At 42.8% G+C, this 22,781-nt stretch overlaps 2 protein-coding genes across 2 annotated transcripts in view; one reads left to right on the plus strand and one right to left on the minus strand.

Annotated features, from left to right (window-relative positions):
- Positions 1-16,116, minus strand: part of LYST (lysosomal trafficking regulator) — a 409,773-nt gene extending 393,657 nt beyond the window's left edge. The window contains exon 1 of the mRNA XM_082252534.1: positions 15,982-16,116. The gene's annotated coding sequence lies outside the window, so the exon portion shown is untranslated. The remainder of the gene's footprint in view (positions 1-15,981) is intronic.
- LOC309550583 (uncharacterized protein) overlaps positions 1-22,781 on the plus strand; it is a gene marked incomplete at both ends in the record, with an annotated part of 30,521 nt that overhangs the window by 7,474 nt on the left and 266 nt on the right. The gene's annotated exons all lie outside the window — the stretch shown is intronic.

Consider the following 22,781-nt stretch of genomic DNA (forward strand, 5'->3'; position numbering starts at 1 on the left):
AAAAAAGGAACTAAACTACTTATTGTTGACTGTGGCTCAACCCCTTTCATGCCTTACTACTGGTTCATTACTACAAAAATAGGCGGCCTCTAGAATAGCCAGACATGAGAGGTAGGAGGGGGTTGGCAATCCAGCAAACAGGAAGATAGAATAACATTGGTACAGCTACTGTATTTTATTTTACTCTGCTTAAAGTGGTTCTAAAGGTAAAATTTTTTTTATATGTCATGGTGATCGTTTGTGGACGTGAGTCTTCACGTCATTCCACAGATTTTCAATGGGGTTTAAGTCTGGGCTATGGATAGGCCATGCAAGGACATTCACATTTTTCTCCTGTGTGATCATTTTTGCTGTAAGCTTTGGGTCATAGTCATGTTGAAAGTTAAAACTTGTTCCCATTGACAACTTTCTGGCAGAGGGCACAGTGGTTGAAGGAGAAAAAGGTGGATATCCCTGCATGGCCTAGTCAAAGCCCAGACGTAAACCACATTGATAATCTGTGGAATGACTTGTATACTGCAACCCACAAATGGTCACCATCAAATTTAACTGCACTTTAGCAGCTCAGCAAAGAAGAGTGGGAACATATTGCAAAGTCTAGATGTGCAAAGTTAGTAGAGACATATCCCAATAGACTAAAGACTGTAATGAACCACCTTTTGGTTTAAACAAAATAATGACACAAGGGGTGATCATTTTTGCAAATCAGTAATTCTGGTTTGGAATTTTTTTTAATTTCTTTCAAACATGTTGGTGTCAGATCTTTCACTTAGATATTATACACTGTAACCACAGCTGGATAAAACAAACTGCGTCTGTCTTCATTTCAGGCTGCAAAGCAATGAAATATGTGAAAAAAAAAAAAAACACTTTCCACGGAATGCCTGTGTATAAACCACCTATTACTCAACTCTCTACTACACAAAGCAGTTAGCACCACTATGCATCAAAATACCTGTACAAAATGCAATAAATATATATAGTCACATAAAAAGTGCAGCGCTCTCCTACAATAAAGTGCAATTAAATTATAGTGCATAAATAAATATCTGAAAACAGTGTAAAAAAAATAATCTATATACAGTATAATAAATTTGAGTCCATCTTTTAAATTCAGCCTAAACCTTTAACCACTTCAATACCAGGGCAGTTACACCCCCTTCCTGCCCAGGCCAATTTTCAGCTTTTAGCGCTGTTGCATTTTGAATGACAATTGCGCGGTCATGCAACAAAACCAAAATTTATGTCATTTTTTTCCCCACAAACAGAGCTTTCTTTTGGTGGTATTTGATCACCGCAAGGTTTTTTCTTTTTTGCTACACGAATAAAAAAAGCCAGAAAAGTTTGAAAAAAAAAAAAAAGTTATTTTGTTTATGTTATAAAGTTTTGTAAATAGAATAAGTTTTTTCCTGCACTGATAAGGAAGCACTGATAGGCACTGATTGGTGGAACTGATTGGTAGCACTGATATGCAGCATTGGGGGGCACTGGTGGGCAGCACTGATGATGGCAATGATGGGCAGCACTGATAGATGGCAATGGTGGGCAGCACTGATGGGGAGGGCACCACTGGCAGGCTCCCTGAGCCCTGATTGCCATCTATGGTGGCCATGGGTGGGCATCCCCCCAAGGGTCTGCACTGGTAATCAATGCTCTGATTACCAACACAGACACCCCCTGTCAGGAGAGCCGGAGATTGGCTCTCCTCTACTCGTGCCCGTCAGGCAAGAACTGAGGAAAGCCGATCAACGGCTCTTCCTATTTACCAGATTGGACGCAACTGGTCACATGGTAAAGAGCCTACGTCAGTAGGCTCTTTACCGAGAACGGAGATGCGGTGTGTCAGAGTGACACACCGCAGCACCGATCGCCGCTCTGGGCACCCCTGTCATATGATGGCGGGTCAGGATAATGCAACCACCTTCCCGCCGTCAATTGCCTATAGGGCGGGCTAAAAGTGGTTAAGAAAGCCCACCTAACGCTATGCATCAGGTGGGCGGTGACGTAATCACACTGGGACTAGGTGGAGCCACGTGTGCCGAGGATTTTATTGTGAAATGCTTGTTTTTTACTTCTGAAATGTGAGTGGACTTTTATATGGAAATAAATACTTTTTATCAGCAATTAGCACTATGATTCTTTCCTTCTATATGAATGACTCCAGGCTTAGAACCACAGATTTGGAGTGTACAGTGAGTGGGAGCGGTGCCATGCACACTGGACGTTTTTACAGTTGCTGATTTTGACGTCAGACTTTTTTTTTTTTTTTGCAGCCAGTAAACTCCCCAGCATGTTATCCTATGTGTCCATACACACATACAGTATCTCACAAAAGTGAGTACACCCCTCACATTTTTGTAAATATTTCATTATACCTTTCATGTGACAACACTGAAGAAATTACACTTTGCTACAATGTAAAGTAGTGTGTGTTGAGTTATTTTGAGGGGACAGCAAATTACAATGTTATACAAGCTGTACACTCACTACTTTACATTGTAGCAAAGTGTCATTTCTTAAGGCCCCTTTCACACATACGGTCCCGTTCAGTTCATCAGTTCAGTCACGTCAAAATGTATCAGTTTTTCATCCGTTTTTTCGTCAGTTGTCATCCGTTTTTCATCAATTGTCATCCGTTTTTCGTCAATTGTCATCCGTTTTTCGTCCGATCCCTTTTTTTTGATGGATAGTATAGTTTTGCTAAAAAAAAAAGCTAAAAAACGCTGAAAAACACTACTGCAAAAAAGCTGAAAAACCCCATACAGCTACAGCTTTCTACTGATGATTTGATAACATCCAGTGTGCATGGGGCTTTAGGTCCCTTTCACACATACGGTCCGTTCAGTTCATCAGTCACGTCAAAATGTATCAGTTTTCCATCCGTTTCTTCGTCCGTTGTCATCCGTTTTCATCCGTTTTTCGTCAGATCCGTTTTTTTGATGGATGAACAATAGGGCATTCATCCGTTCAAAAAAAAACGGACATTGACGGAAGCGGAGGAAAACGGATGTTAACGGATGATCATCCGTTGTCATCCGTTTTTACATAGAGATACATTGATGTCCGTTTTTCATCCGTCAACGGATGGATGAAAAACGGACAAAACGGACAGCATGTGTGAAAGGGGCCTTATACTGCAAAGCGCATAAAGACCTCCTTTAAATAAGCGAGGTAGGTCCATTCAAGCAGGTGAAAAGACACCAATAGGTGGGGTGAAGGGCACTGTGCTGATCAGAGGCAATTACTGAAGAGTTTTTAGTGGATGGGACTGCATTTTTTTTTCACGGACATTGAATCATTTATTGATGGACTGTGAGATCATATATGAAGAAAAGATGGACCCATGTAAAACTATATGATTTTTTACACCGTTTTTTTTTTTTTTTCCCCCTGACTAAATAGGTTTATTTTAAAAGTGGAGATGGTGATTCTTTCTATATCCACTGTAAATAGGATATACTGTAACTAAGTGAATTAGAACAAGTTTCCAACAACTACTGGCAGTTTTGTTTAATATTGCTATGAATCAGAAAGGAAGCTAAATATTCCCACCCCAGCTCAAGCTAATCACAAGTACACTGCATGACTCAGACCAAAAGTTCTGTCTGCTAGCCAAAGAACATAAAGTAAAAGCTCTAAATAGCTATCTTTGTGCTTATAAGGTTTCAGTGCTGGTTAGTGCATGGGAACAATGTACACAAAAGCCATCACAAAAATTCTATACATTGGGTCCTGCATACAACTGTGCACTAAAAGGCTTAAAAATAGTGTAAAGGCTAGACTAAAGCAGCCCAGAGATTATGTATTTTTTTTCCTTCTACCTGCAAAGAAAATCACTTGATTTCCAACCAGTGTTGATAAGTGAAATCCTCCTGCAGCGCTCTTGTATGGGCGACCCTTTGTGCGGGTTGTAAACATGATCCAGCAGTTAATCAGCCACTCGGATCACTTTTATCAGGAAGACTGGCACCTGAGCGACATTTTAATACCGGGGTTATGGCCTCTAGCTGCAGCCATAACCTCAGGATTAAACATCAAACATATGACGTATTTTCCCAGTTAAATGCAAGTACTAGTGTTTACATTTCTATGGGCAGAACTATGCACCAGCTGGGGCACCTGGGCGCTGTACACCCATATATAGGTCTGTATGCACAAGCTCCTAAATGCTAAGCTCACTTTTGACAGTAACTCAGCCAGATTTCAGGGGAACAGAAAATCGCCTACAAGTACGGCATCTACAGTAATCAATATTACTGCAAGCTGATACATTTGTTTTACTTTTTTTATTTGTGCCAAAAGAAAAACATAACATGTGATACAAAGTTTAATTTTGCATTAGGGAATTTTGTTTCCCAAAAGGAAAAGTATCAATTAAAACAAAAACAGTTGTTAAATGGGTTGTAAAGTCAGAAGGTTTTTTTTTTTTTAATCTTAATGCATTCTATGCATTAAGATAAAAGAAAAAAAAAAAAACTTTCTGCGTGCAGCCATAACTCCTAATACTTACCTGAGCCCTATCTCTATCCAGGGATGTCCACGAATACCTCAGCTATCCATGACACTCTCTCCTGAATGAGATACAGCAGCGGCGCCATTAGCTCCCACTGTCAAACTCAGTTAGCCAACCAGGAGAGACAGGGGTGGGGCAGAATGGCAGCCCTGTGCCTGAATGGATACATGGTGCTGCAGCTTGGCTCGGGTGCCCCCATAGCAAGCAGCTTGCTGTGGGGGCACTGAACAGGAGGAAGGGTCCAGGAGCGCTGGCAGGGAACCCGAGAAGAGGAGGATCTGGGCTGCCCCGTGCCAAACCATTACACAGGGCAGGTAAGTATAAGACCGCATTTACACTGAAGCAGCACGACTTCAGGGGCGACCTGTTAAGCGCGACTTCGGCACGACTTGCACGGACTTCACAAAATGAATGTCAATGCAAGTCGCTCCAGGTCGCCCCGAAGTAGTACAGGACCCTTTTTCCAAGTCAGAGCGACTTGTATCGCTCCTATTAGAACCGTTCCTGTACCGCGCCGGTGTACGACTTATCAGGCTGACCAAGTTGCATGACAAGTCGTACTAGTGTGAATGGAGACTTACATGTTTGTTTTTTTAGGTTTGTTATTTTAATAGAAAAAAAAAAAAAAAAACTTCAAGACCTTAGTATCACAATAAGATTGCATGTCTTGGGACCAAAAGGATCAAGAAACTAAAACCTTATGGCAGCCAAAGTTACACACAACCTAGTCACACTTTTCTATGGCATGGTCTTTTAGGAAAGGCATCTATACAGAACTTTAAAGATAAATTCCAGGCTTTACATCCAGCGTGGTCCAATGAAACTAAGCATATAAAATAATTGTGGGATCAGTCTAGAATTTGGAAACCCCAGTAGAGGACATCACTACTCTAATGATCTCCACTAGCCTCTTTGTTCCATGCTGAGGGGGGATGCCCTGCTGCATAGTAAACACAGGAGATTGGCTGCCTAGCATGAACGCCATTCACAAAAATATACTGGCCAACAGAATACATTATTTGTCAAATGCACATAAACGCATATGCAAAGCACTTTCTTTGCCTCATTTTTTAAGCAGCTTTTCTGCCAGGAGAAAAGGCATTTAGAGGAGTTGGCATTTAGAGGCCTTAGGGTCCTATGTGTTCACGGAAGAATGCATAGAACACAGAATACCTGCGTTCTGGGCATACATCACCAAATGCGAGTATCGCTTGGTACATCTTTCCTCCCTTTCCAACTGGAAACTCTGAACCCTGGGACCGAGTGTACATGGGCTATATGCCTAGTGTGCAACGGGCCTTAAAGTAAAAGTGAGCCAGAGATTCTTTTTTTTTTCTCAAATTCAATGTTTATTGAGATAAAGGCATACAAGTCAACAAAGGCAGTGAATTGAAATACAGCCGAGTAACATCGTAACATGAGGTGTAAATCCGAGATTCTTTTTTTCTAAACTATTTTGGCTATGCTTCTCCAGACCAGTTTTCAGCAGAAAGCTGGGAAAAGCCTGCTGTTGCCTGACGTCACTCTGCCGGTCTAGGCTGAGGAAAGATCCCAACTTTACAGTTGGAATCCACCCAGATGCCTGGACCAGCAGCTGGCTCAGCCACATAGCAATTCGCCGAGAACCTGAGATAGCCCCTCCCTCCCCTCCACAGCTCAGTGCTTCAGTGAATGCTGGAGGGGCAGAGGGTATCAGGACAATATCCCCCCGGAAAAGATACCCCAGGGACAACATTCCCCCGGAAAACATCCCCCCAGATAATATCCCCCCACGACAACATCCCCCGGGACATAGGGTTAGAGGGGGGATATTGTCCGGGGGGAGATATTGTGCTAGAATCGAATGCTGGAGGGGCAAAGCATAGAGCTGGTTTCTGACAGTCACAGGCTCTTTGCAGGCTGAAGACAGAGCCGAGCATTCAGCTGTATTTGATCGCTCAGTTCTCGATCTCGGTGGCGGACAGCTGTGGCCATCTAGGCGAGTAAGATTGTTGTTTTTTGTAAGCCAAACTTCTCTTTTAAAGTGTCATTAAACCTAGACTATGACAAACTCTCATTACAGATTATATAAGAGTACTTATACTGTATACAGTGAAATATACCTGGTTGATCCTGCCTACAGTTTCCCTCCATCTTCTGTGTCCACACTCCTGGCTGAAATTGTGTAGACCAGCTGGTGTCCCCTACATGCTCAGTTCTAAGCTCTTCATTTCCTCCTTTTTCTTATTGGAGCAGCCTATGTGCCTATAAAGCCACACATGTGAGCATATTGAGAGAGGCTCCTCCTCCATTTTTTTTCTATTGCTAAATACTAGGGGGGGGGGGGGATACAGTATATTGATTAATTACATTTACTAAGAAACTACAAAAACAAGCTTAGTTTTATTAAAATCAGTATTAAAAGGATACGTTCACCTTTCATAAAACATGTTACACCCATATTAAACACGTGGGGCGGGATATAGTATATATACACGGGATATAGTATTATATTTAACATGGTATGAATGCACCGGCCCCTGCGGCCCCACCTCCTGGATCCCGGTTGTGACAGCAGACCAGGAATCTCCTCCTTGTGTCTACTGCCACAATTAAAAAAAGACAGCTGTGCGAGGCTCCGACCTACCGGACGCATCACTCATTCACGGTCCTCTGAATGGAAAATTATTTTAATACACAATTTTAATGCACAGAAAAAAAATAAAATTTTATATATATATATTATATATATATATATATATATATATATATATATATACATACACACACACACACACATACATACATACACACATTTAAATGTTCAATAAAGATGTATAGGGAGTAGTAAAACAGTTATTTATAATCTAATTCAAATTGCTCTTCTGGTTTTTTTTTTTTTAGACATGTGACTGGCACAGCACCAATCAGGGCTGTGAAGACAGACTCATACTGTAGTATTTGAAGCCCCTCAAGGATCTTTCCCTGCTAATGCAAAAGAACATGGAAAGATCATGTCACCACACAACAGCGCTGCAGAAATAAGGTACTTCTGTTCCTTTCACACAGCCTTTGCGCCCGGTGGATTCCGTTTTACTCAGCGGGGGATCGATCCGCCGATCCCCGCTGAGCAGGCGGATGACAGGTCCATCTCCGCTCTCTGTGCTGAGACAGACCTGTCAGATCCCCGCTCTACTCTATGGGAGATCACCTGTCTTTTTCATCCGATCCTCCAAAACGGATGGAAAAACAGGGTTTCCATCAGTCTGGATTTCACGGACAGGATCGGATCAGATAGCAGCGTGTGTCAGCGGAGATGTCTCTGCTGACACCCGCTGCTCCATAGAGGTACATGGAGCATCTGATCAGGTCCGCCTGACAAACTGACAGGCGGAGCGGATAGGAAAGCCTGTGTGAAAGGGGCCTAAGGGCTCTTTCACATGGTCCGCCTCCGCAGGCGGATCCGTGTTGCTCAGCGGGGATCGATCCGCGATCCCCGCTGAGCCGGCGGATGACAGCTCCGTCTCCGCTTGATGAGCGGAGAGGGAGGTGTCTCAGCACCCGCTGCCCTCTATGGGGGATCGGAGGAGAGCGGACCGCTTGTCCGCTCTCATCAGATCCGCTCCGATTACTGAACGGATGGAAAAATAGGGTTTCCATCCGTCCAGATTTCAGCACAGGATTGGATGCGGATGGCAGCGGGTGTCAGCGGAGGTGTCTCCGCTGACACCCGCTGCCCCATAGAGCTGCATGGAGGATCCGATCAGATCCGCCTAAAAAACTGACAGGCGGATCTGATCGGACCGCCCGTGTGAAAGAGCCCTAAGAGGCTTTTTAAATATAAACAAAATAGAGTGCCATGATATACAGTATGCGATTTACGTGAATGAATTAGGGCAATTAACACTTCTCTTTTTAGTATCACTGTAAGGAAATTGTGGAAAAAAAAGAAAGATTTCCAAAGGTACATAAAATAAACTTTTTTGGACACGGTTTGTTTTGATCTCTTTTTTTATACACATATACAAAAACATTTTGCAGAAAACATTACATGCTAGGCCATCTAACTTGATGAAATATGGCAACTTCCCTAAAACACCAAACAGAATTGCTCTGATGAAAGTGATTACTCAACTTCAGTAAACCAGAAAACAGATCACTTTTACATCAGTGGTCAGGAAAGTTCTATGGTCCTCAGTCCATGGTGAGACACCTTAGCCTACGTCCACTCTGCCCTATGATAAATATCATGTAAAGGCAGGTGACTGTTGTAGGATCTTTCCTCTCATCTCCCCCCTAGTAACCAAATTTGTCCTAGATCTACATCCGTTCTACTCAAGACTGCTTTGCTTTCTCTTTCTTGCTACACTTTCTATTCCTTCTGTGCTGATTTTCTAATCTCCAAGTACAATCTATATGGCTGTCTTGTCTGACTTGCATATCGGTTTCTATGCTGCTGCTTACCCGGGTGCTTTATTTTAACCCACGTTTGTGCTCTATATGTTGCCTCCACACCATCTGTTTTAACCCTGAAAAGCCCACAGCATGGTGCCACAATCGGGCACAATACAAATGGTTGTGGTGCAGCCCCATTTACAAGAATGGACTGTGTCTGGTGGCGGTACTGCCTGCCTAGCACACCATGGGGTATAAGGTTTCATGTTGCATATTATCCCATCTGACTACCAATTGGAGCTGCACGATTAATCCTTAAACAAAATCGCAATCTCCATTCACCCACCATTACGATTTAAAACTGCATGTCCTCCATTCTTACAGAGCCATTCTCTGCTCACTCACAGCTGTCAAAGAAAAATAAAAAAAAAGAGTCCCAGTAAATGTTTATCAACATTGTTAAAGCTGCTAGAGAGCTATAAACACAATGCTTTACAATGTATCTTTTTAATCTTTAGTTTAGGAATGAACTTCAGTCTGTAAGTGAGGGCAGTTTAACCTCTTAAAGACCCAGCCTTTTTCTGACAATTGCTGCTTACAAATTAAAATCAGTATTTTTTTGCTAAAAACAAACATATATATATATATATATATATATATATATATATATATATATATATATATATATATATATATATACACACACACACATATACACAATTTTATTTTTTTTAGCAGAGACCCTAGAGAATAAAATATTGATCGTTGCAATCTTTTATGTCACACTGTATTTGCGCAGAAGTCTTTTAAACACAGTTTTTGGGGGGGAAAATAGACTATAATGAAATTTCAAACAGTAAAGTTAGCCCAATTTTTTGTATAATGTAAATGATGATGTTACGCCGAGAATCGTGATCTTTATTCTAAGCAAAAAAATTGTGATTTCCATTTTAGCCAGAATCACGCAGCTCTACTACCAATGTAGCTTAAAGTAATTGTAAAGTCTCTGTTTTTTTTTTTCCCCAACAAAAATACCAAACATGTTATGTTATACTTCCCTGCTCTGCAATTGGTTTTGCACAGGGCAGGCCGGATCCTCCTCTTTCCGGTTCCCTCTTCGATGCTCCTGGCCCCTCCCTCCCTTATTAGTGCCCCCACAGCTAGCAGCTTGCTATAGGGGCACCCTAGACAAGGCACAGCTCCGTGTGTCCATATAGACACGGAGCTGCGGTTCAGCTCCACCCCCTCTTACTCCTCATTGGCTAACTGATTTTGATTAACAGCAGAGGGTGCCAATGGCTCCCCTGCTGTGTCTTAGCTAATGAGGAGGGGAGTTCTGGATGGCTGAGACAGTCATGGACTTTCGCTGGATTGAGAGGGGACTCGCACACACACAAAATTTACTACTACTCTTTTTGTTTTTTGCCATTTCCCCAATCCTCTCTCTCTGTGACAGCAGGCTCGGGATAGCCGGTCTTCACCCACTGTCACAAGTCAAAGTTCCCCCTACACAGACAGCCGCAGCATTCATTCACAGAGTCTTGTAAATCAATGAACTACAACTACCATCAGCAGGGCAGTCATTGGAAGTTTTGGGGCCCCTTACACAACTTTAGACCTGGGCCCCTCCGGGCCTGACCACCAACATTCTGCAGGGCCCGCCCTCTGGCCGTCCCACCGAATCCGCCCACTGGCCATCCCACCGAGTCCTTCAGTGCCCCTGCTTCTATTTTAACACTTACAACTTAATATATGAAATAGGATCCAATCCATCAAAGAGACATCCCCATATATTCAGCAAAGAGACATCCCAATCCAGTAAAGAGACTGCCTCATATATTCAGCAAATAGACATCCTAATCCAACAAAGAGACATCCCAATCCGGTAAAGAGACAGCCTCATATATTCAGCAAAGACACATCCCAATCTAGTAAAGAGACTGCCTCATATTCAGCAAAGACACATTCCAATCCAGTAAAATGACAGCCACATATATTCAGCAAACATATATCCCAATCCAGCAAAGAGACATCCCTTCAGCTGCATTGGCTTATTCTGCAGCTTTAGAAATTGCTAGTTACTACAGCAGCAACAACAACTCGGTCTCGTTGGTTGGGGCCTGGGCAATGGGGCCCCTCAGAATGCCCGGGCCCCTTACATGTGTATGGGCTGTCCCGACCATCAGCCTTTGCGGCTATCGGCTTATAGTTCTCAATGAACTACCAGGGCACGGATGAGCGCTCTCGGTAGTCTATTGAGCTTCCTGTCATTTACTAACTGCCTGTCCGTATTGGAAATATAGGCCGACAGCTACACAGACAGTCTGCCAGAACCTGGCATTGCACCTCTGCTGATCACAGATGCAATGCTTTACAGTCTCTCAGGGGGAAAAAAAAAAAATATATATATATATGCCCACAATCCCAAAATGCTCTACAAAGCTGACAAATCGAACCACGCTTGTTCAGGTGCTTTTCATTTTCAATAGCACCTAAACACAAATGCAGTTTTGGCAAGAAAAATTGCACTGCAACCACAGCAAACCGCAGTGTGCGAAGCTGGTCAATGAAAAAGGAGCGGGAGCAAGCTTTGCATTTTGCTGTTTGCCATGATTTATCACACATCAATCACAGCAGACCAGCACCCGTGTTTAGGTACCATTGAAAATGAATGCCACCTGAACAAGCATAAGGCGATTTGTCAGTTTTGTAGAGCATTTTGGAAACATGGGCAGAATCGCTGTGATTCTTACCATGATCGCAAACACCCAGGTGTTAATGGGGCCTTAGGGTTACCATGCATGTTACAAGCTGACCACACAATTCTTGTACAATCAACTTTAGATTTTCCACAACCTTTGCAACATGAGCACCCATCAATCGGTTTGCATTCAATTAGACAGGCCCTTTTGTTTTTAGTAATGCTAAAGCTGGCCATACATTTTACTAATTTACAAATGTTCTTATTCAATTTCCTTAAGATTTACTATGGACCATAAGGTGAGTACCTGGATAGAGAACTGGCTCCAGGGGAGTGTCCAGAGGGTGGTGATTATTGGGGAGTACTCGGATTGGGCGGGTGTGGAAAGTGGGGTCCCCCAAGGTTCTGTCCTGGGAACAATCCTTTTTAATTTATTCATAAATGATCTAGAGGAGGGGATATCGAGCAAAATCTCGGTATTTGCGGAACGACACTAAGCTAAGCAGGCAAATATCTTCTATGCAGGATGTGGAAACCTTACAAGCGGACCTGAACTAAGTAATGGGGTGGGCAACTACATGGCAGATGAGGTATAATGTTGAAAAATACGACACGTGGCCACTCACTAAAACTAGAAGAAAAACAGTTTAACCTTAAACTATGTAAGGGGTTCTTTACTGTCAAAGCGGTAAGGATGTGGAATTCTCTTCCACAAGCAGTGGTATCAGCAGGGAGCATTGATAGCTTCAAAAAACTATTAGATGGGCACCTTAAAGACCACAACACACAGGGGTATACAATGTACGGTTAGTAGCAAACACATACACACATATTATAGGTTGAACTGGATGGACTGATGTCTTTTTTCAACCTCACTAAATAACTATGTACTTTTAACTATGTAGTGCAAGGGCCTGTCTGATTGCATGCAAATTGAAAGGGTTTAGGTTTAACCCTACGTTACATGGTTTTGGTAAATCTAATGGAAAATTGTATATGAAGAATGTATAATGTATGGCCAGCTTTAGGGACACTGTACAGTCAGACTGTAGTGTGCAATGACAAAAACAATTCATATATTTCCTGATCATGCTCATCCGATAGGACTAATTGATCTATAGTTCACAACCCATTCAAATGATAAACAACAAGCTGGATTTAGTCAATAGATGAGGCTAATGCCTGGTACACACGCATCAATAGTTGGCCGTGAATTTTCGGCCAACGTTAGATCGGCTTGTTAGTATGATGCTTTCGACAACCAACTCAGACTTTTCGGCCGAAAAAAAATCTGGTGTGCAGGCTATAAAATTTTTGTTGGCCGTCAACACAACGGCTGATTTTCCGTCAGTCAGTACAGATTTCGGCAGACAAAAATCTGATGAGCAAGACTGGGCATGCTCAGAGAAGAAAAAAAAAAACACACGGAAAGTAAACCAGCACAAGACATCACTTCTGAAGTTGGTTTTGTTGGCCGATAAAATTTGTGTGCAGTCTAGAGCACATTTCAACCAACACAACAACACTGGACAAAAGACGGCCGATCGGTCGGCCGATAATCGTTGCGTGTGTACGAGGCTTTAGTTCACACTGATGCAATGTGGAAAAACGAGCAGGGATCGCTGCGTTTCCTGCAATCTACAACAGGTGTCAATTAAAAGTTACCACCCCAAAAGCAGTTTGCAGAAGGCAGTGCGTTTGCCTGAATAAGAGCACATTGGTATTAACACCCATGCGATCCGATTCCAGTGCAGCAAAAAAAAAAAAAAAAAAAAGGGAGGGTGCCTACAACTTTTTCAAACAGTTGTGCTGCTATTTTTAGCCATACAAAATAATCAGATCTCACAGATAATCAGATTGCACAGAATTGCATGTGATTTTCACAGGAGTGTGATTCCTTGTACGAATCACATGCAATGTGACAGTGTTAACCGGGGCTCAGAAATTATCTCAAGTTATGATCGTAAATTATTGTTTACATCTGTTTCCACCATGTATTTTCATAATCTGATCAAAATATGATTATATTCATAAACCGTATCCCAATGTCTCATGGTTGTCGGGCAATACAAATCCATCCATAATTTTCCGCCCTTGCAAATCAACTCAGTTTGATTGAATCTGCTCTACATACCAGGGCTGAAAGGAACCCAAAAGGACAATACTGATCAGACCAGGCAGCAAATACAAGGCTTTATTGAAACGTTAAATATACAAGAAAATCAGAGTTAATAAAAAAGGAAGAGGAAAAAAAAAATAATAATAAATAAATGATTAAAAAGGGACAGACCTCCACCTCTTAAAATGAAAAAGACAACGTTGTGAAGTCACCAACAGCAGCTGCTCACACACACACACACACTGCTGGACCAAGTAGAAAAATGAATAAACATAAGAAACCAAGTGTGCGTAGCCTGGCCAATGGGATGTAACTCAGGTGATATGCCACCCGTCACATATAGGGCAAGGTAATCAAATACACTCCCGTGCCAGATAGTTTCCACTAAGGTCTCAATATAAGGACTCTGGGGTGAAATCCAGGAGGGTCAGAGGAACTCAAATTACCTGGGACGAACAAAGTTCCCGGAGATTAATACTGAGGGTTCGGCTGCTCTCTCTGGAGGGGTTTATCTCTCTCAAAGGGGCCTCGGAGTCACGTATACCATAGTAGTCTGCATTGATGGATGGTTGTCTGGGAACCAGCTGAAGCCTGAATGTTCTATTGGGCATAGACTGTAATCATGCTGATTTAGAGCCGTCTATAATTTGAGGGTCTACTGTTTCTGGTAAGCAGGCTTGCCCCTTCACAGTGGTGCTGAGCATGCATACGCATCTATCTCACAGAAGCTGGTGTGGGTGGAGATTCTACTCTATCAATGGTCATTTATAGATTTGGACCCTTTTCATATCTCTTTTAGTGCTGGACTCTTTTCATATATTCCTCAATATAATATATCCAAGAGCCAGACTCAAATGAAATCAGTTCACATCTAAATTGATGGGAAAATAAGTCATGACTTTTTTAATTGTATGGTCATCATTATTCCTGCCAGAGTCGTAAAAAAGGAATACATAGTTGCAGAAGTTGCACCTCAAGTACCAACCGATGACACTACAGGCACTGATCACTACAGGAGAGAAAGGACTAAAAGCAAGGATGGTGGAGATCAATAACCAATCAGGGAGCAGGGATCCACTGACTAAACTTACAACTGACACTGATCACTGATCCAATGACAACCACAGGTAAAAAAAAAAAGTATTATATATATACACACACATACATACAGTAAACCCCCGCTCCATCGCGGTTCAGTTTCTGCGGTCCCGGTATATTGCGTTTTTTTTTCTTTTTGTAATGTTATTTTACTATATAAATCATTAAAAATGAAATATTTTTGTGTTTAAATGAGTTTCTATTGTTTTAAAAAGTGTGTTTAAAGACCTTAAAATGCTTTTACACGTACAGTGACAGTAAAAAAAAAAAAACATGCCTACAATGCATTTTAATAGCGTTTTTCTATTTTGCGGATTTTCAAATTTTCGCGGCTGGGTCCGGAACGTAACCCCCGCAATGGAGGGGGGTTTACTATATATATATTTTTTTTTTTTTTATACATACACACACACACACACACACACACACAATATATACATACACGTGTGTGTATATTTTTTATTAATAATAAATTGTATTTTTTAAATAATATAATTAAAAAAAAATGTATGTATGTATGTATGTATGTATGTATGTATGTATGTATGTATATATATATATATATACACACACACACATTTATTAATAATAATAGTAATAATAAAGAATATATTAATAATAAAAAATATATTATATAAGTGTGTGTGTATATATATATATATATATATATATTAATTAATAATGATAATAAGAATTATATTTTTTAAATAATGTATTAATAAAAAACATATATATTATATAAAAGTGTGTGTGTACATATATATTATTATTATTATTATTAATAATAATAAGAATTGTATTTTTTAAATAATATATTAATAATAAAAAACATATATATATTATATAAGTGTGTGTGTGTGTGTGTGTTATTTAATTTGGATCTGTAAGCTATAGCAGATGAATCAAGCAGGTGAAGAATATATATACAGTAGGAGGTGTATCAGCAGACTGTAATCTGTCATCTATCCTCTGCCCACACAGACAGATGTCCAAGCTTTCAATCAGCACACGATCCATTAGATCTTTACTTTATTTTGCACGATTTAAATAATAACGAAGCGCCCAGTGGAGAAATGCATTCTTTAGAGAAGAATAACCATAAGGCACGGTATATAGAGAAAGTCCCAGGACGGTGACAGCACACAGCCAACCTCCTCCAAGCCATGCCACTCTTACCTGCCAGCTCCCAGGGAGGACACAGGGACGAAGCCGGTCTCCAGAACTCAGCAGACCGGAGCACACACAGAGATCCCCGGCGTCCAGCTGATCGTACAGCCCAGCCTGTCATTCCGCTGATACCGCGAGATCAGCCGAGTCAGTCATGCGCAGTACGGAGCCACCACGAGACCAGCTCCGGGGAGTTCTGCGTCATGACTGATGCAGGCGGAACAGGACGGGTGTCTACTGCGCAAGCGTGACAATTGTTATATAATAGAAGCCTGACGTCGTTTATATTTTGGTAAAATGTCATTTCGAGGCACCAGTTTTTGTTCACCCAATTAATGACATATAATTGCATGTTTGGCCGATGGCAGGCTTTGGCATTAGGGAGATACTGCCCATAGTACCTGAGAGTGCAGTAATTGTAGTACACGATCCTATGAGGATAGCCATTAGGATTACCACCTTTTCTTTTAGTCAAACCCGAACACTTTAGCAGTGCACGGCAATTTTATTTTTATAGTATAATCTATGCATATTATATTTTGCGATGAAATACCTTTTCTAATCACATGAAAATATTTATAAGAATCCCCCTTAAATCAGAGTCCACAGAGTTTCCCATTTACATCTGAATTCACAGTGTTCCACTTTTACATCTAAACTTACAGCTTTCCCATACACTGTAAGGGGGGACTCTGATATAAGGGAGAACTCTGGGGCCTCTGACATAAGGGATGCTCTGGGAACCCTGATTTAGGGGGAACTCTGATGTACGGAGGGACTCTGATATAAGGGAGAACTCTGGGGCCTCTGACATAAGGCATGCTCTGGGAACCCTGATTTAGGGGGAACTCTGATGTACGGAGAGGACTCTGATGTAAGGGGGGACACTGCAGCCTCTGGTATAAAGGGGAACTCTATGTAAGGGGTACTCGGAGAACCCTAATTTACCTTAGTGTACTCACTAAGAGGCAGAAGAGAGAAGGGGGGTATAACAGCAAATAGTCATTTGAAGCCCAGAAATGGAATTGAATTTGGCCTCAAACTTTCAGGAATCAAACCTTTTTATTCGCTAGCGATAGATGAATTCGCCCGTCTAATGCCTGTTTGCTAAGTCCAAGTAAGCGTGTACACAGGGCAGGCACCAGCCATAAGGCAGCCAAGGCGGCCGCCTGAGGGCCCTAGGAGAGGGGGGCGCCAAAGCAAGGGACTCCCCAGGAGTTGCATAAGGCGTGAGGAGTCGGCCCTGCTCGCACTGTACTCAGCCCAGCTTAGTACACTGACAGGAGGAGGCTGCGCCGCACAGCCCCGGCCGCTGTTTAATTCACCTCCTGTTCCATTCGCAGCATCCCCTTACTACAGCTCCACTGTCCCTGCCCTGCCGGCTGCACGAGTCTTCCTCCTCCTCCTCTCCTCTGCCAGCTGTAGCCTGCAGCACAGTGTGAGACTATGAAATACTTAAGACCTCCCCCTTTCTCTTCAGCCCTCGAGCAAGGTTGAAGGATGACTGGATCATGAAAAAATAAAAACAATCCCTCCTACCTGGGCAGTAGCTGGGAGGGTCAGGAACGAGGGTCTTAGAGCATGTGAGAAGAGAGGCAGCCAGGGGAGGAGCCTGGAGCCGAGTGAGACCAGGGGGAAGGGCCAAAGCCAGCAGAAGGCACAGGAGGAGGAGGAGTGTGGTTTGAAGTGGTGTACAGCACAGTCAGTGGTCAAAGATTTATTTTTCCTATGTCTGTGGAAGGTGAGGCAGCAAGTGTATATTATTGTACCAGTCCTGACTCCTGCCCATGTGCCATATATGCAATTCCTAACCATCCCGCGTGCCATTTAAGCAACCTCTGACCACCCCGTGTGCTATGTATGCAACTCCTGACCATCCCGCGTGCCATGTATTCAACCCCTGACCACCCCGTGTGCCATGAATGCAACCTTTGACCACCCCGTGTGCCATGTATGCAATCTCTGACCACCCCATTTGCCATGTATGCAACCCCTGACCACCCCATGTGCCATGTGTGCAATCTCTTACCGTTCCATGCACCATGTATGCAATCTCTGACCACCCCGTGTGCCATGTATGCAATCTCTTACCGTTCCATGCACCATGTATGCAATTTTTGACCACCTCGTGTGCCATGTATGCAATCTCGGACCACCCTGTGTACCATGTGTGCAATCTCTTACCACCCCGTGTGCATGTATGTAGTCTCCGACCATCCTTTGTGCCATGCCTGCAGTCTCTGACTGTCTCTTGTGCCATGTATGCAGTCTCTGACAATCTCTTGTGCCATGTATGTAGTCTCTGACAATCTCTTGTGCCATGTATGTAGTCTCTGACAATCTCTTGTGCCATATATGCAGTTTCTGACCGTCTCTTGTGACACGCCTTCAGTCTCTGACCGTCTCTTGTGCCATGTATGCAGTCTCTGACCATCTCTTGTGCCATTTATACAGTTTCTGACAATCTCTTGTGCCATGTATGCAGTCTCTGACCGTCTCTTGTGCCATGTATACAGTCTCTTACCATCTCTTGTGACATGTATGCAGTCTCTGACAATCTCTTGTGCCATGTATGCAGTGTCTGACCATCTCTTGTTACATTTATACAGTCTCTGACAATCTCTTGTGCCAAGTATGCAGTCTCTGACCATCTCTTGTGCCATTTATACAGTCTCTGACCGTCTTTTGTGCCATGTATGCAGTCTCTGACTATCTCTTGTGCCATGTATACAGTCTCTGACCATCTCATGTGCCATGTGTACAGTCTCTGACTGTCTCTTGTGCAATGTGTACAGTCTCTGACCATCCCTTGTGCCACTTATACAGACTCTGGTCATCCCCTGTGCCATGTATGCAGTCTCTGATCATCTCTTGTGCCATGTATGCAGTCTCTGACCATCTCTTGTGTCATTTATACAGTCTCTGACCGTCTCTTGTGCCATGTATACAGTCTCTGACCGTCTCTTGTGCCACGTATACAGTCTCTGACCATCTCTTGTGCCATGTATATAGTCTCTGACCATCCCTTGTGCCATATCTGCTGTCTATGATCATTCCTTGTGCCATGCATGCAGTCTCTGATCATCTCTTGTACCATGTATGCAGTCTCTGAGTGTCTCTTGCGCCATGTATACAGTCTCTGACCATCCCTTAGGCCATGTATGCAGTGTCTGACCATCCCTTGTGCCATGTATGCAGTCTCTGACAATCTCTTGTGCCATGTATGCAGTCTCTGACAATCTCTTGTGCCATGTATGCAGTCTCTGATAATCTCTTGTGCTATATATGCAGTCTTTGACCATCTCTTGTGCCATGAATGTAGTCTCTGACCATCTCTTGTGCCATGTATACAGCCTTTGACCATCCCTTGTGCCATGTATACAGTCTTTGACCATCCCTTGTGCCATGTATGCAGTCTCTGACTGTCTCTTGCGCTATATATGCAGTCTCTGACCATCTCTTGTGCCCTGTTTGCAGTCTATGATCATTCCTTGTGTCATGTCTGTAGTCTCTGATCATCCCTTGTGCCATGTATGCAGTCTCTGATCATCTTTTGTGCCATGTATGCAGTCTCTGACCGTCTCTTGTGCTATGTTTACAGTCTCTGATTATCCCTTGTGCCATTTATACATACTCTGATCATCCCCTGTGCCATGTATGCAGTCTCTGACAATCACTTATTCCATGTATACAGCCTCTGACTGTCTCTTGTGCCATGTATGCAGTCTCTGATCATCTCTTGTGCCATTTATGCAGTCTCTCACCATCTCTTGAGCCATGTATACAGTCTCTGACTATCCCTTGTGCCATTTATACAGTCTCTGATCATCCCTTGTGCCTTGTATGTAGTCTCTGACCATCCCTTGTGCCATGTATGCAGTCTCTGACAAACACTTGTGCCATGTATACAGTCTCTGACCATCTCTTGTGCCATATATGCAGTCTCTAACAAGAAAGGACAGGCGCCACTCAGTAATGCAGCCACGATTTATTTTACAAAAAATGTAGCACACTTACATGAGAGTAATGTATGGGCTTCTCCTGTTAATTCCTCAACCCCGTGGCATGGCGCTCTCTTCCTCACAGCCGGAGGCGTCATCTCCCGGCTGCTGGTCCGGCTGTGAGGAAGAGAGCGCCATGCCACGGGGTTGAGGAATTAACAGGAGAAGCCCATACATTACTCTCATGTAAGTGTGCTATGTTTTTTGTATAATAAATCGTGGTTGCATTACTGAGTGGCGCCTGTCTTTTCTTGTTACATATGTGCCAGCGGGATTCCGGCTTCTGCCTGCTCACAGTGCTGCCTTCAGGAACCAACATTGGATTTTGCCACATTAGGATCAACATCCCTCCATTCCATCTACAGTTCAGTGCGGGTCTTATCCATCGGCACAAGCGCCCAACACATCACTTGTCTCTCATATATGCAGTCTCTGATCATCTCTTGTGCCATGTATGCAATCTCTGACTGTCTCTTGTGCCATGTATACAGCCTCTGACCGCCTCTTGTGCCATGTATATAGACTCTGACCATCCCTTGTGCCATGTCTGCAGTCTCTGATCATTCCTTGTGCCATGCATGCAGTCTCTGATCATCTCTTGTTCCATGTATGCAGTTTCTGACCGTCTCTTGTGCCATGTACACAGTGTCTGACCACCCCCTGGGCCATGTATGCAGTCTCTATTCGTCTCTTATGCTATGTATACAGTCTCTGACTATCCCTTGTGCCATTTATACAGACACTGATCATCCCTTGTGCCATGCATGCAGTCTCTGACTGTCTCTTGTAACATTTCTGCAGTCTCTTACCGTCTCTTGTGCCATGCATGCGGAACCACTATAGCTTAATGGAGCACAAATAAAGTGTATGCCATATGGGAGGGGGTGAAGCGGGAGGAAGAATGGGGGGGGGGCACCAAATTACACCTTGCCTGTGTAGTCAAAAATCCTTGCACCGGCCCTGCGTGAACATCACATATATAAAAAAACAGAGTCTGCCATTTTGTTTTGCTAATTATCTATTCAGTCACAGACAGGGATGGATGTCACGTGAGCTCACTCACCCCTTTGACAGACATGGAAGTAAGTCACACATGTGCAAGTCACAAGCAAGTCTCAAGTCTTAACCTTCAAGTCTCAAGCAAGTCCCAAGTTACTGTGGCGAAAAACAAGCAAGTCAAGTCGAGTCCCTGCTAGAAGTCAAGCAAGTCAAGTCATTTATTTTGATCAAGTCACAAAGCAAGTCAAAATACAGATCTACCCCAATTTTCACCTTTAAATCAGTTAAAAGTCAGTGGTCAGGAAAGGTTTTGTTTTATTTTCAACATTAACAAAACTGCTTAGTGCTTTTTTCTTGGCATATTAAAGAAACGCTTTGAATGCCCAAACAGTTCAAAATCCTTCGTCTGGTCATGTTTCAACACCACAGTCACTAAAAACATGTTAAAGCGGAGTTGCGGCCACATACAACTTTTTAAAATAAAAATACCCCCCTAATCCTTATCTATCCCTAATTACCCTAACACTAACCCCACATTACAGGTCATTACAGTAAACAAATAAAGATAAATACCTACCTTTAAAATTGATTGCAGAGCGCGGCCATCTCTGTTGTGGGAGTCTGAAGCCAGTGTGTCCTTCTTCCTGGAACCGACTACCCAGAATGCCGATTGCAATCTCACGCATGCGCTGTAGATTGCGATCGACATTCTGAATAGCGGCCGGCCGTTCCCATTGCATCCTGGGATTGATGACGCTCATCTCCCAGGACGCAATGCCAAGGAGGAAGTGACGTCGGTGGCCGTATCCACAGAGGGAGCAAGAGAAAGGAAGGTAATTATATTTTCATTAAAAACAAGGTAAGTGAAAAGAAAAAAAAATGTCATTACCCAATTCTTTTTCAGGTACTTTAAAGCAAGCAGACAAGCAAAAAATAATTTTTAGGGTGGAACTCCGCTTTAAGTATTTCCATTGTTAAACAGCCAGTGTCCTAAAAATCAGAACACACTGAGGTGTTTTAAGTGACTGTGGTGTCAGAAACATAACAGGCACATTCATTTTGCTTTAACACATCTTGAGAAAATGCAAATATTTAATAACTTAAAAAAGTAAAGTAATTTCGAGTCACATGTCTCAAGTCAATTCAAGTCTCAAGTCATAAAAACCAAGTCAAAGCCAAGTCGAGTCTTTTATTAATTTTAGTCAAGCAAGTCTCAAGTCCTCAAACTGGTGACTTAAGTCTGACTTAAGTCAAGTCATGTGGCTCAAGTCCCCCACCTCTGCCCTTTGGCAGTCAGCACCTCTCATCCAGATGTATCTGCAACTGCTGGGCTTCAAATTTTCTGCCCCACTTTCCTTTTCTGAGGTACGGCACCGGGTGGGCAGACACAGAGGGGTAGGGGCAGGAGGAAGAGGTGCAGAGCAAGCCCTCTCTTCTCTCTCATCTGTGTGTCTGTGTGGGGGGGGGACTGTTAGTGCTGGCTTTGGGCAGTTTAAAAGAGAGTGTAACAGACACTCTTGGCTTAGACAACTGCAGCCAGCAACCCTGCTAGGAAGACATAGTCATTCTGAATATTGTGTCCGGGTTTCAGGTAGTCTGAAATTTGGATGCAGGATTCAGTCCTATTCTCTGTCTCAAAGTGGAGATGTCAGGGGTCTGTTTAGACCCCTGATATCTCACCAAAGCCTACCAACTGGGCTGATTAAAAAAAAAAAAAAATAGATATTATAAAAATAAGATTGTAAAAAAATAAAAAATTACTGACATCCCCACCCCCTTCCCTGCCCTACCAACACTTTTCACTGCCCC

Source organism: Pelophylax lessonae, assembly GCF_965119305.1.
Source record: "Pelophylax lessonae genome assembly, chromosome: 3".
Taxonomy (NCBI): Eukaryota; Metazoa; Chordata; class Amphibia; order Anura; family Ranidae; genus Pelophylax; species Pelophylax lessonae.